Source organism: Amblyomma americanum, chromosome 6 (assembly GCF_052857255.1).
Source record: "Amblyomma americanum isolate KBUSLIRL-KWMA chromosome 6, ASM5285725v1, whole genome shotgun sequence".
NCBI lineage: Eukaryota > Metazoa > Arthropoda > Arachnida > Ixodida > Ixodidae > Amblyomma > Amblyomma americanum.
The window spans coordinates 80,951,329-80,963,233 of record NC_135502.1 but is presented as its reverse complement, the minus strand read 5'-3'; positions in this window follow the sequence as shown (position 1 = coordinate 80,963,233).

Genomic DNA, 11,905 nt, shown 5'->3' with positions numbered 1-11,905 from the left:
AACGCGATCCGGTGTCGGCGTTTTCCGCGAAAAAGCACAAGCATGGCTCTGGCAGGTGGCCCCCAGAGGAGCAACCTATGAGGCAGGTGGGCCACCTAGGTAACGTGACCTTGCGGCGTCATCACAGCCTGATAGTGAGCAAACTGCCCGCCGCGGCAGGTGGCAGTTAAATTAATGACTGGTCGCTCGGGAAGAGAAACCTGGGCCGCACAGGGCCCATCGCAGGGCAGTGGCACATCACTTAACTGCTGCACCACTACGCCAGGAGAGGTATAAGGACTGCCAGAGATCTATTAATGTAAAGAGGAGAATGACCTTCTGCATATATGGGAATTTACCCATTACGCTATCGCGTCATACCCTTAAGGCGTGTCCCCTTCTTTATTTAAAAGCTGTTTCAGGTCTCTCAGAACATAAGATCGCAAAGTATCGCGGTATTTTTTCAAGACCACACTTAACCCTTTCAGGCCCCGTGATTCCACTTGGAATCACCAAATTTAGAGGCCACCAGCCTTGAGCTGTGAAAGAAAGTCCAGCTGTTTTTGCAGTAGTTCCGACATTTAGCAGTTCATCAACATATGTTAGCGGCCTTTTTCCTGACTAACGTATGTTAGTATGTATGAGAGGGACATATAAGTTGCATGCGCTCCGCTGTCGTCATCGCCTGGTGCAACGTCCTCCCTTGCACCGTGTAGAAGAAACAAAACCATTTTTGTTTTTCTCAAATCACATGGGAAGGTACAATTAAGTAAGCCTCACGTTATTCCTTCAAAATAAATTCTTTCGGCTAAACACATTTACAAGCGCTTAAACATTTCGCAAATAATATTGATTCCAAATAGAATGACTGCAACATGGAGGAGCTATTGTAGAATAAGCAGCGCAGTCGTATTTGAGATGCCTGTGAATGCTTGCGTAGTGTAAATGTTGCCTCTTTCGCAGTGTATGTGTTGCAATAAACTTTTTTTAAGTAGATGCATACATGTAAAGGAAGTAGTAGGACGTAGATCAGCAACAACAACTCAAAGGCAAAGCATAAGACAAAAGAATTGAACCTATATAGATCTCCATGCCAGCAAACTGAAAACTGCCGGACAATGTAGAACCGAGTGGTAGCGCAACCACGCCCAAGATTGAGAGCCATACAGCTTTCAACCTCCGAAAAGCTAACCAACTCGCCCAATAGTTCGCGTTGTGCGACCAAAAAAGTCATCACGGAAAAATCCTTATTGTAGATGCAGCACGATACTGCTGAACTAGGCTGAAATCATGAAGATGAAGACCTAAAGATGCTTAAAAATAAATGGAGTGATAAAGAAGCATGGCGCCCACACCAGCCGCTTTTTTTAAACGAAGGAATCACTGAAAACATGGCGGCTTTTGACTTCAAAAACTGTCAACGTTCCTCATTAAGCCAACCGCGCATAGAGTAAAGAAAAAAAATCACCACCCTTTCTGTTTTCTTCAAGGGAGTACAGGTGGCCCCAACAAGTGTGCAACCTGCTCGCCTCTGTCTTCCCACACAAAACGATGAGCCTTTTTCCCATGATCACAGATTAAGAAAAGCAAACTGATGAAAACATGGACGAACATATGAACGAACCAACACTATTTTCTCTAACGCGTTTCATTGCGCTTCTTCAAAAAAGTACAGCACAGTTTAGGCCCAGCGTCCTTCACAACGGAGACTGGCTAGTTATGTGCATTACTACGGTAAACAGTTTACAGATGTCAACTCTTCTGAGTGATCACAATCAGACTACGTGACGGCTTCATAGAGTGATTGAGGGAACAGAGGAGATAAGTGACAAAGTGAGAAGGCAACAAAGGGAGCGCGGTGTTAAATACTGGGAAGCATTTAACGCGAGAAAAGATGTTTAGAGAGGAAAGCGCGAGAGCGCGGAAGCTAGCGAAGGTGGCAAGATTGACCAGCGAGAATAGTGCTGCCGAGCCCGCCCGCGCATGACGTCTCCACACGTGTTATAAAGTCAAAATCGATAGTACATCGTTGAGCTGGTGACTGTGCTTGGCATGCTTGGCACACAATATTTTGTGATATGTGGACACGCAGCCAAAAAAAAAAGCATTTTTGCGCGGTTTGGCTAAACCAAACCACTTGACTGAAAAACCTGGAAATAAGAAAGGCATGCTCCTTTCCTGAACGCTGGAAATATGCTCGCTAGAACGAACACTAGATGACTGCAAAGCGAGGTAAGCACAGCAGAATTAATTTCTCGAGCGCCCGCATTCCAAATAATTTTATTCCAGACTGTGCACGCCGTCAGTTGAGCAGCTCTGATTACGTGCTAGCTATCAGTCGCTACCCTGTCCATGTTTCTAGAAAATAGCTGAAAGCGTGGCCACAGCTTATCTGGTATAGCGAATGTTAAAGACAACGTACAAGAAAAAAATGAGCATCAGAAATCTCTACGAAGTAACGAGAGCAACCCTCCTACACCTGCTCGAACAAAACAGCGGGACATACAGCTACGTTTTCACGCATTTTTAAAGCAGCTTTCAGTGAATATTCAAAACGAGGAGAAGTCATAGGCGCACATAACTACTAACGTTTAGAATATTATTGCGTCTACAGAGCTATTGTCATTCCATTCCGCAGGTTCTTTTCTTAGCTTTTCAATTCATCGCTTAAACTGCCACGAATATTTCTTCTTATCGCAGAATGCGTTTAAAAGGAACTCTTGGACTTCCCTGTGGTTCAGGTATTCTAGCAAAACTTTTACCAGAAATTTTCTCTTCCATCTTCATCTTTTTAGCCAGACTTGGCTGTCGTGCAGCAACTTCATCTCCTCGAAAATTAGTTTTGATGTCGACCATTTTCGTTATCTCAGTTCAGGTTATTTCCACTGGCAACACCGCTTTTATAGCTCACGAACATTGCCCACCCGTAGATACTTACTCCCGTTTCCTGAACGCAATATTATGGGTTTGAATTAGTTCATTTCAGCACTAACAGACATGTTAACCCTTTAAACTTTGATGCTGAAGATTTTTTAATTGGTGTTTGTGACGACACCACTGCTTCAATCTAAGCAGCCCTCTCTGCCAAGCTGCCAATTTTCGTTTCGGTTTACTTTTTCTGTCGTTTCAAAATTCGTTTCCTCGATGTTTTTGCAGACGGTTTGCTTTAACGAACAGAGGACTCTGTTAGGAATATAATGTCATCATCAACTCAAAATATTCAAAAAGAACACCGCAGTTCTCTTTAAAGGCTGCTGCCAAGGTTTGTTATCCTCAGGTGCAGATCAGAAAATTTTCAAAAATTATTTTTCAAAAATTATTATAATCCTCCTGAGGAATGGAAAGAATGCGCCCAGGAAGACGTAACCGGTACCACCTTAAAAGGGCCGACAATTGATTGTTGAGGGCCGCATACGATGACAACGTCGATAACGCAGCGCACCGCTCGTGCCCCCAAAAGCTGTCCTCGTTATTCAACGGTGGCTTGCAAATGCAATACTATATCTAAATCGTGCCAGAACAGCATCACCGCTGGTGGTGCAGGCTGTACCGAATAGTAATCGACTCCTGTGAAAGAGGAGATTCGGGATTTTCATTTCAATGTAACACTTCATACGTCCATTATGTATACAAAATATTACAGCCTTAAAAGCAAAACTTGAACTGCGCTCGCATAGCTAAAAAGCAGCTGAAAAGATAACAGTTCCGGTTCCTCTATGCTCCTTGTGCTTTTCAGAGCTCACAAATGGATGCGGAAACAATCACCAACAGGAAGATAGATGCATTCGTGTCCCACCAGAATGTCTGCAAGATCGCGAAGGACCTCATGAGAGCCGCTGGTTTCTGGAAGGAGACAATGCGTGCACACAATATACAATAACCAACTGCAGCGGCCGTGGATTTGCTTCACTGACAGAATGCTATACGCACTGCTTTGATTCCTGAAAGGCAGGTCAAAAGCCTTCCCTTGGTGAGCCATAATAAATGCCTGTGCAAATACTGCTCTCAGTTGATTTGCTACAGTGGACTGTAATACTCCGGACAGAGGACTGCGCATTTAGTTTCATCGGTTACGCACTCCAAACTAGCATCCGCAGCAATGCTTCTGTGTTAATTACGACTTGTTTGAGCGACGAAAGTTACATATCAGCGTCTCAAGCTTCACGTAAGCCGCATCACCTTTCGTATCGCAAACATAAATAGTACCATATTCTTCGCTCGTACAAGACACAACTGCATTAAACCTGGAATATTGCTGCCGTTAGTTTACATCAAAAATATCCTCGCAGCACACAGAATATAATATGCACCTCCAGGAGCACCAGCCAGAACACATTAGTATGAACAGAACGCCATACCTTCCCCGTTAATTACTTCCACGGTGTGCTCACTCATTACGGAAAAAGTACTTCCTGTCCGGCAGCCACCAGCGCTTGAAACGGGTTGCGAACATTACAGACGCATCAACAGCGCTTAAGATTGAGGTGAATTTTCTCTTTACTCTGGCATGTGAGCCAAGCGACCGGTTCAAAATTTAATTTTTGACTACTCGCTAATCTTTATGAGTAATTTAGCAACGAAAATGTCTGCAAAACATGGTAAAACATCGTGGTGTGCATTAAATGAACAAAATAAGCAGTTTGGAAGACTCAATTAAACAAAACGAATGCCTTCGTGTGAAAGTAGTATAGCTAAGACACAGCCAGACGCTAAAAGAAGTAGAAGTAGGGGCACTTTGTGGCCCCTTGTCGAATAAAAGAAAAGCACCACGCGAGGTCATCATGCAATTGCTCATAATTATCGGTAACCGGCGATCAGAAATAAAAATAGTTATGCTTTTCTCTAACTTGAGCAAACTCAGTCTGCGGATTTTCAAAATGTCCGGATGGGCAAAAAGTAGCAAAGGTATTTAGTATAACAATGTCTTCAAGTGAGAGCATCAAAACCTCCTCAATTTTATAAATCTTACAAAAAGCACGCCACTAAATCTGATGTTTCCCTACATGCAAAAAAAAATTCTATAAAGTTTTTCCAGCCTTCTCACTACTTTCGTGCACATTTGTAGCCGTCGACTAGCATCTTGTTTCAGAAAGTCAGCTTAAATTTATTTTTGACTGCGGATAAAGGTACGTCGGCGAGGCCCTCTACACTTTCTCCCAAGTACGGCAGACCGATCCGACTTCTGTGGCTAAAGGCACGTCGGATGGACCTGATGAAATTCTTTCCCGAGTACGCCGGGCGTATTTGATTAACGTGTTTTTCAAAGTCCGACCATTTGATGTTCGCTCAGCGGTTTGCTCAATTTTGTTCACGTTCCACTTCTTGGTTTATCATCTACTAGGACAGTTACATATTAAGTTAGTTCATGAATACGATCACTGCCCTGGATGGGTCGATTTGAGTACAATGCGCGTACTTCAAAAGCGCAACAATTTCTGAGCTACACGCATGACAAATAGCCTGGACTAATCCGGCGGCACCATTTGCCGCACTTCGTTTAGTTGCGATTTGCGAATAGGGAAGTTCTCCTACTATTTCTATGCCAACATATGGGGGCACATATAAGTGCTGTCCTGCCGTGTGTCAAAATCCGATTCAACTTGGAAGCTTGTTTCCTTGCGGCAAGCCGCTCTCCTTCAGTGGAAGTTGAATGCCACGCTGCATCGGTGCTTCAAATACACATTCGTGGATATAGGGCTAGATAAAGGGGCACTACAGCTCGCGCTAAGCATGAATCCGTAGGGGTTCAAACTCCATGTGCGGCGGCAAGCTGCGAGCAGGGCGCTTTTATCGCATTCGCCGCAAAAACTTCGGTGTTTGCCATGATGTGGTTCATACGTGCTTTCGGCCTTCCGGTTGCTCCTCCTGCGTGCATTGCGGCGAAGCACGCTTTCGCTTCGATGGGAACGTCGGCTTAGCCGTTGCCGTTGTGACAGTAATCTTTGGCCTCTAAAATCTGAAATACCATTGATTTTGCCATGACTGTGATGCAGATATTACTGATGCAGATACTTCAATTTTAAAAGATGAACACTCTGGCCAGGAATCGGGAGTCCACCACTGTGGCTACTCCGAGTATAATTTTCAGCTTCGGGAAAAGCAAGCTGCATCCGTTTGTTTTTGAGATAACCAGCGCTTGCGAGAATCCCTTGATCTACATCTCGGCTTCAGTTTTCCTTCTCTGCTTTAGAACTGGTCACTTCCCTGGTTCTCTTTATCGTAGTTTGCATGCTCTCGCGAATACGTAGTACATCCCAATGCCTAACGCGTCCGCAGTACTGCTCTGCGTTGGAAAAAAAAAAGAACATTCCACATGCGAAGTAAGCAGACATGGATGCGGATCACGCCGTTACCACTACTCCTTTGTTTGTTTGTTTGTTTGTTTGTTTGTTTGTTTGTTTGTTTGTTTGTTTGTTTGTTTGTCTGTCTGTCTGTCTGTCTGTCTGCTTCTTTGCTTCACTGATTCTTTATTAGTTTGCTTCTTCCTCTCTTTGCTTGTGCTTCTTTGCTTGCTTGTTTCTTTCTTCGCTTGTTCGTAAACCTGAAAGTAAACCAAGACCTCTGAGGCGCACACTTGTGACACTGCATGGCTCAGTGGCGTTCGCCAACCGATCTATAAGGCCTTAGAAGATCAGAAAGATTGGCAAGTCGTTTACCATCCATAATCAAGAGCGCTGAAGGCTGAAGACAACACAACGCTCAAGTTGTCTGGTTTTTCTGTTCGTCTTCGTCTTCCTCGTTGTTGTATTTTGAATCTCTAAGGTCGCTGATACGACCGCGGCCGCGGCGGCCGTATTTCGATGGAAGCGAAATGCAAATATCTGTGTGTTGTGCGGTGTAAGCACACGTTCAAGAAACCCAGGTTGTCTTAAATATCCTGGAGCCGTACACTACGGCGTCTCTTGTAGCAAAGGGTTAGACTTCTCTGTTGAAACGAAAAGAAAACAAACATATGCGAATTCAATTTTTACAATCCGATTTTAACTGAAAAAGGTCAGTGCCCTTGAAATGCACGCCGCCTTAGCTGGCTATCGTGTAGGAGTTACCGTCAGTCCAAGGAGGACATTAAGTGCGTTTTGTGCGTTTTGGGAATTGCTCTACCACCTCATACGTTTCTGTCTGCTAGGAGGCTCCACCTCGTCGCCAAACGCTGTATGCTAGCTCAGCGCTCTTTACTGTCATCCTCCCTTCAGGCAGTTAAAGGGGCTTTGTAACAACTTCTAAAGAGAGTACATAAACTCGCTCACTTACTACAGTGTGTTGTCATGAACACTTGAGCCCACTAATTTACTGGTCTACTAATATTATTGCAGACGTCGCGCAGCTAGCATGGCCGCGGCCAGTCAGCCGCGTCGCTCCGGAGGGTCAAAAACCCCCCACCCACCCCCCACCCCCCAACCAGAGAATTCCAGCACGCGCCAGTATCCGTTGGTGGGGCCAAGTGGATGCAGCCGGCGGAAAAGCGCCGACCTTAGTAAAAAAAGTGACAAGAGCAGAGGGAAAGGGGCGAAGACGCTGAAATTAAAATTCCGTCTCCAGATAAGTCAGATTCTAACAAACGCATAAAAAATTCTTGCTGTAGGATATTCGTGAAGCGGAGTCCTTCAGCATCCCAGGCATACCGAAAATTTATTGAAAGCCTTTTTCAGAGGCTCTTGAATTGCTTAAGATGGTTTCCCCATTGCAAGGATAACTTCCGCTATCTTTTCTATTCAGAGTAGAATTTCCTTCCGATAGCAGATATATATTGTTTACGATAAATTTTTATGGTGCAAGGGCATCAGAGGCCGAAGAGCGCCATTGCACAGAGTGTTTCGTCTACTCAAGGTGGCGTGAAATACATATTTTCCAAGCATTTCGCCCTAAGAAGCCGAGCACCAGGCCAGGTGAAAGCTTGTACCCATTGTACCACCGATGGGTGCCAGGCTGCCCTAGGGATCGAAGCCCGCACCTGTCGCATACGCAAGCACAGGTATAAATGTTTTACCTTTATTTAACGACTATTTGTTTTAATGACCGATTAATCAAATACTAAGGCTGACATAAAAGTAAAGACAAAAACTACGTGACTTGACAGCACAGGAGTACCTCATAATACCTCACCGAAAAAAACCTGTAAATCATCCTTAAGAAATATTATTCGCCCTAAAATCCGAAAAATCCGATAACCCCGCTCTGACATGAACACCGCAAAAATTCCGCCGAATTTTTATATACATGAAAGCCGAAAACAGCAGGTCGCCCTATCCCATGAAAGCAAGCGCATCAGGGATCAAGCAAGCCGCTTCGGAACATGTTCTTTAGAGAGTAAGGAGTACATCACGTGCAGAGACAAATGACATTTACTGCTAAAAAATAAGAGAGCCGACTAAGAACTTTTGCGAAGTACTTAGGCAAAACTCCGCTAAGGAATCCAAGGAATTATCGACAGGTATGAGACCGGTTGTTATATCGCGCACGCTCCGGTGCCTTACGGGGAGCACGCAGTCTAGTTAAAGCTTATAAAAGTGCTAGTTCCGTTTACGCAGAAACAATAATTATAGCAACGCAAGTAAGCATGCCACTAAGGTCTGCACGCTATGTCCCGCTGGCGTAGAACAAAGCCAAGGCGCGTGTTCGGGAGTACCACGTTTTTTAAGTGCTCATTATAGTACTCTGGAAACTGTAGAGTGCAGTACCTAAGCAAATGAACCAATGTCTAACCAACGCTAGCGCTCACATCAGTCGGCAGCGCTAGCGTTCACTCGTGCGGGTTAGAGTAACCAGCACTAAGTTTGCCAAAATGACTGCGCATTTGAAGGGCAACTGCACCACATTTTGAGAATTTCGCGATATTCAAGGTGTCAAATCTATATAGGCTGTAGGTACAGCATGTCACGTTCTTTTGTGCTAGCGTCTAAAGTAATCGACTACTGAATTTTGCGCTTTTTCTCAAAGCACCAAAGGAGTGCGGGGAAGTTTGGTGTGCCGTCAACAAAGGTAATAATAATAATTGGTTTTGGGGGGAAAGGAAATGGCGCAGTATCTGTCTCATATATCGTTGGACACCTGAACCGCGCCGTAAGGGAAGGGAGAAAGGAGGGAATGAAAGAAGAAAGGAAGTAATAGGCGCCGTAGTGGAGGGCTCCGGAATAATTTCGACCACCTGGGGATCTTTAACGTGCACTGACATCGCACAGCACACGGGCGCCTTAGCGTTTTTCCTCCATAAAAACGCAGCCGCCGCGGTCGGGTTCGAACCCGAGAACTCCGGATCAGTAGTCGAGCGCCCTAACCACTGAGCCACCGCGGCGGGTGACTAGACGTAAAGCCACCCGCGTTTTGTGAGTGTGCAAACCAGAGAGGAAATCGGGGACTACCTTTCCGATTTATTTGGCAACGCACTCGCCTTTTTGCGAAAATGAATATTGGTTTTTGAGGAAAGGAAATGGCGCAGTGACTGTCTTACAGATCTCTGTACACACCCGAACTGCGCCGTAAGGGAAGGGATAAAGGAGGGAGTGAAAGCAGAAAGGAATAAAGAGATGCCATAGTGGAGGACTCCGGAATAATTTCGACCACCTGGGTATCTTTAACGTGCACTGACATTAGCACAACACACGGGAGCCTTTTGCGTTTCGCCTCCATCGAAACGCGGCCGCCGCGGTCGGGTTCAAACCCGGACACTCCGGCTCAGTAGACGAGCGCCTTAACCACTGAGCCACCGTGGCGGGTCCGCCTTTATGTGCAGAAAAACGCCCTTGAAGGGTGATCCTGTTTTAGTTTGTACTTCCACTTATAGTCCTTTGAAATGTTATATTCGTCCCTCTTTTAATACAAGCTGCTGGATTCGTTGCATAGATCTTAAGTAGCACCCATTACAGGAGCAGGGAGAACGCTTCAAATATAAAGTTTCTTTGGAAGCTGTATAGCTTTCCTTTGTAGCCATATTGCTGCGCTTGGGAGGATAGTAATCTGTAATTACTCCCTTATTACAAACCTACTCAACCTTGGGGAATTCTCATAAAACACTGTACAAACTCCGCAGGAGCACGTGACGCTGCTACGCCATATTCCTAAGAGGTTTCTGCCAGCATACTGCGCCCCCTCCAACATCGCTTCCATAACAGATATGGTAGTAATTACAGAGGAAATAAAATAATTTTCTCGTTAACTTGTACATCAATCCGTTACCTTCTTGGGCTGCTAATACAAAAATGTAATGAATTGATTTGAAGAAGTAACCACACCACTGCCAAAGGTGATCAGTTAACTTCACTGAACAGTCCGCTTTAAATGTTTGTTGGTTTCCGTTCGTGTCCAAATACTCCCCGTACATGAGGATGAATTAAAAATATCTGCTATATTTGATTGTAAAACATTTTATTCGCCGGGAAGAGCTTGGCAAGAGGTCGCGTTAAGTGGTCGAGAGTGCATATACTACATATACGAGCCAAGAATTCAAAACAACGCGCCTTTAACAAATGTAACACTGGTGCAAGTCGTAAACAACAGAGGGCGGTAGCAGTTTTGAATGGTTCCTGAGGTCGGATTTTCAGCGCATATGCACCTCCGCGACACCACCGAGACAAGCACGCGGTGGCTACGGAATGCCTACGGTGCAGAAAGATACACAGGACATATTGCTGGTTCAACTACTGAACGTGGGCGGTGCAGAAACACAAGAAATACAAGCCGGTCCGAACACCTTTATCGAAATGAACTTGCGCAGACCTAAACCATTATTCAGGACAACCGTGCCTGTAATGGATCACCCTGGGTTTCGCATAACTGCCTCGCGAATGAAAATATCTCTTAATTTCTAAATTCTGCATCACACGTGTCAGTTCCTTGATTTACGAAAATAGCGGCGCCATTTCTTCTACATATGAGATCAACCACACTTTTCGTTATGAACACTTTTGTTGCGAAACTCCTGAATCGGATTGCGGCGCTAAACATGGCCACCACTTTGTCTCCTTCAGCTGCTCTTCTCACAAGTGCCCGTCCAAGCCTAGTCGAGTGTTCCTTCACAGGCCGTTTAGTATTGTGTTTTCATCCGAAGTTACCAAGCTCACAGCAAGCTACTTCTGTTCAGTCCTACGGTGCATCAGGACTTAAAGAAATATGACGCATGCCGCACCTAATAGCATCATTTTTCACATCGAATCACACTACTTCCAGTAATTTCTGTGTTAAAAAAGCGAAAGAAAGACTGCAAGTTATACACTCAAGTTATAAGTGCAACGATTCGTATTTAATTTGTACGCCATAGCCCTTTGAAGACTCGTTGAAGCCCAATCGGTCCACATTTTTCACATGTTGGATTTTCTACGGTGGGTTCTGTTAAGGCTTGCAGCACGCAGAGGCATACAGGGTACGATCTTGGAGCAAGAAAGCGGGAAGTGAGGCGCTTGCATGTCTCTTGTATAAGATCGCGCATAGGCGTCTTCAAATGTCCCACATACGTACAGGAAAGTTCTTTTTCCCTTCGTGCTAAAGGCCGCGCACGTACGTCGCACTAGTTCATCGCAGCACAATAAATAAAAGGTAAGGCTGTGAAGTTTATGGATACTGATGAAGAAAAGCTGGTCTTTTCTCGTGGAAAAACATTAACGGTTAATTTCGGAATGTACTTATAAGTTTTTTTGAGGAACATGAATCTACACCTAGCTGAATTCTGCACGCATTTTTCCCAAGGCAAGGTTCTTGCAGCTGGAAACAAGGAAGCCTCTCAAAAGCTCTCGCAGGCTCTTACATATGTCATACACAATCTCGCCAGAAAACGCTCTGTAATTTGTCATTAGGCGAAAATCAATTTATACATGCGGCACTTAGAATTTCAAGTAAGCCTCCGACCTTTCTATTCAAAGAGCAGGGCAGTTATTAGCTGAGTAGTTATTCTTCGACGCCACTGCTGAGAATCAAAGTACAGAAACGTCAAAAC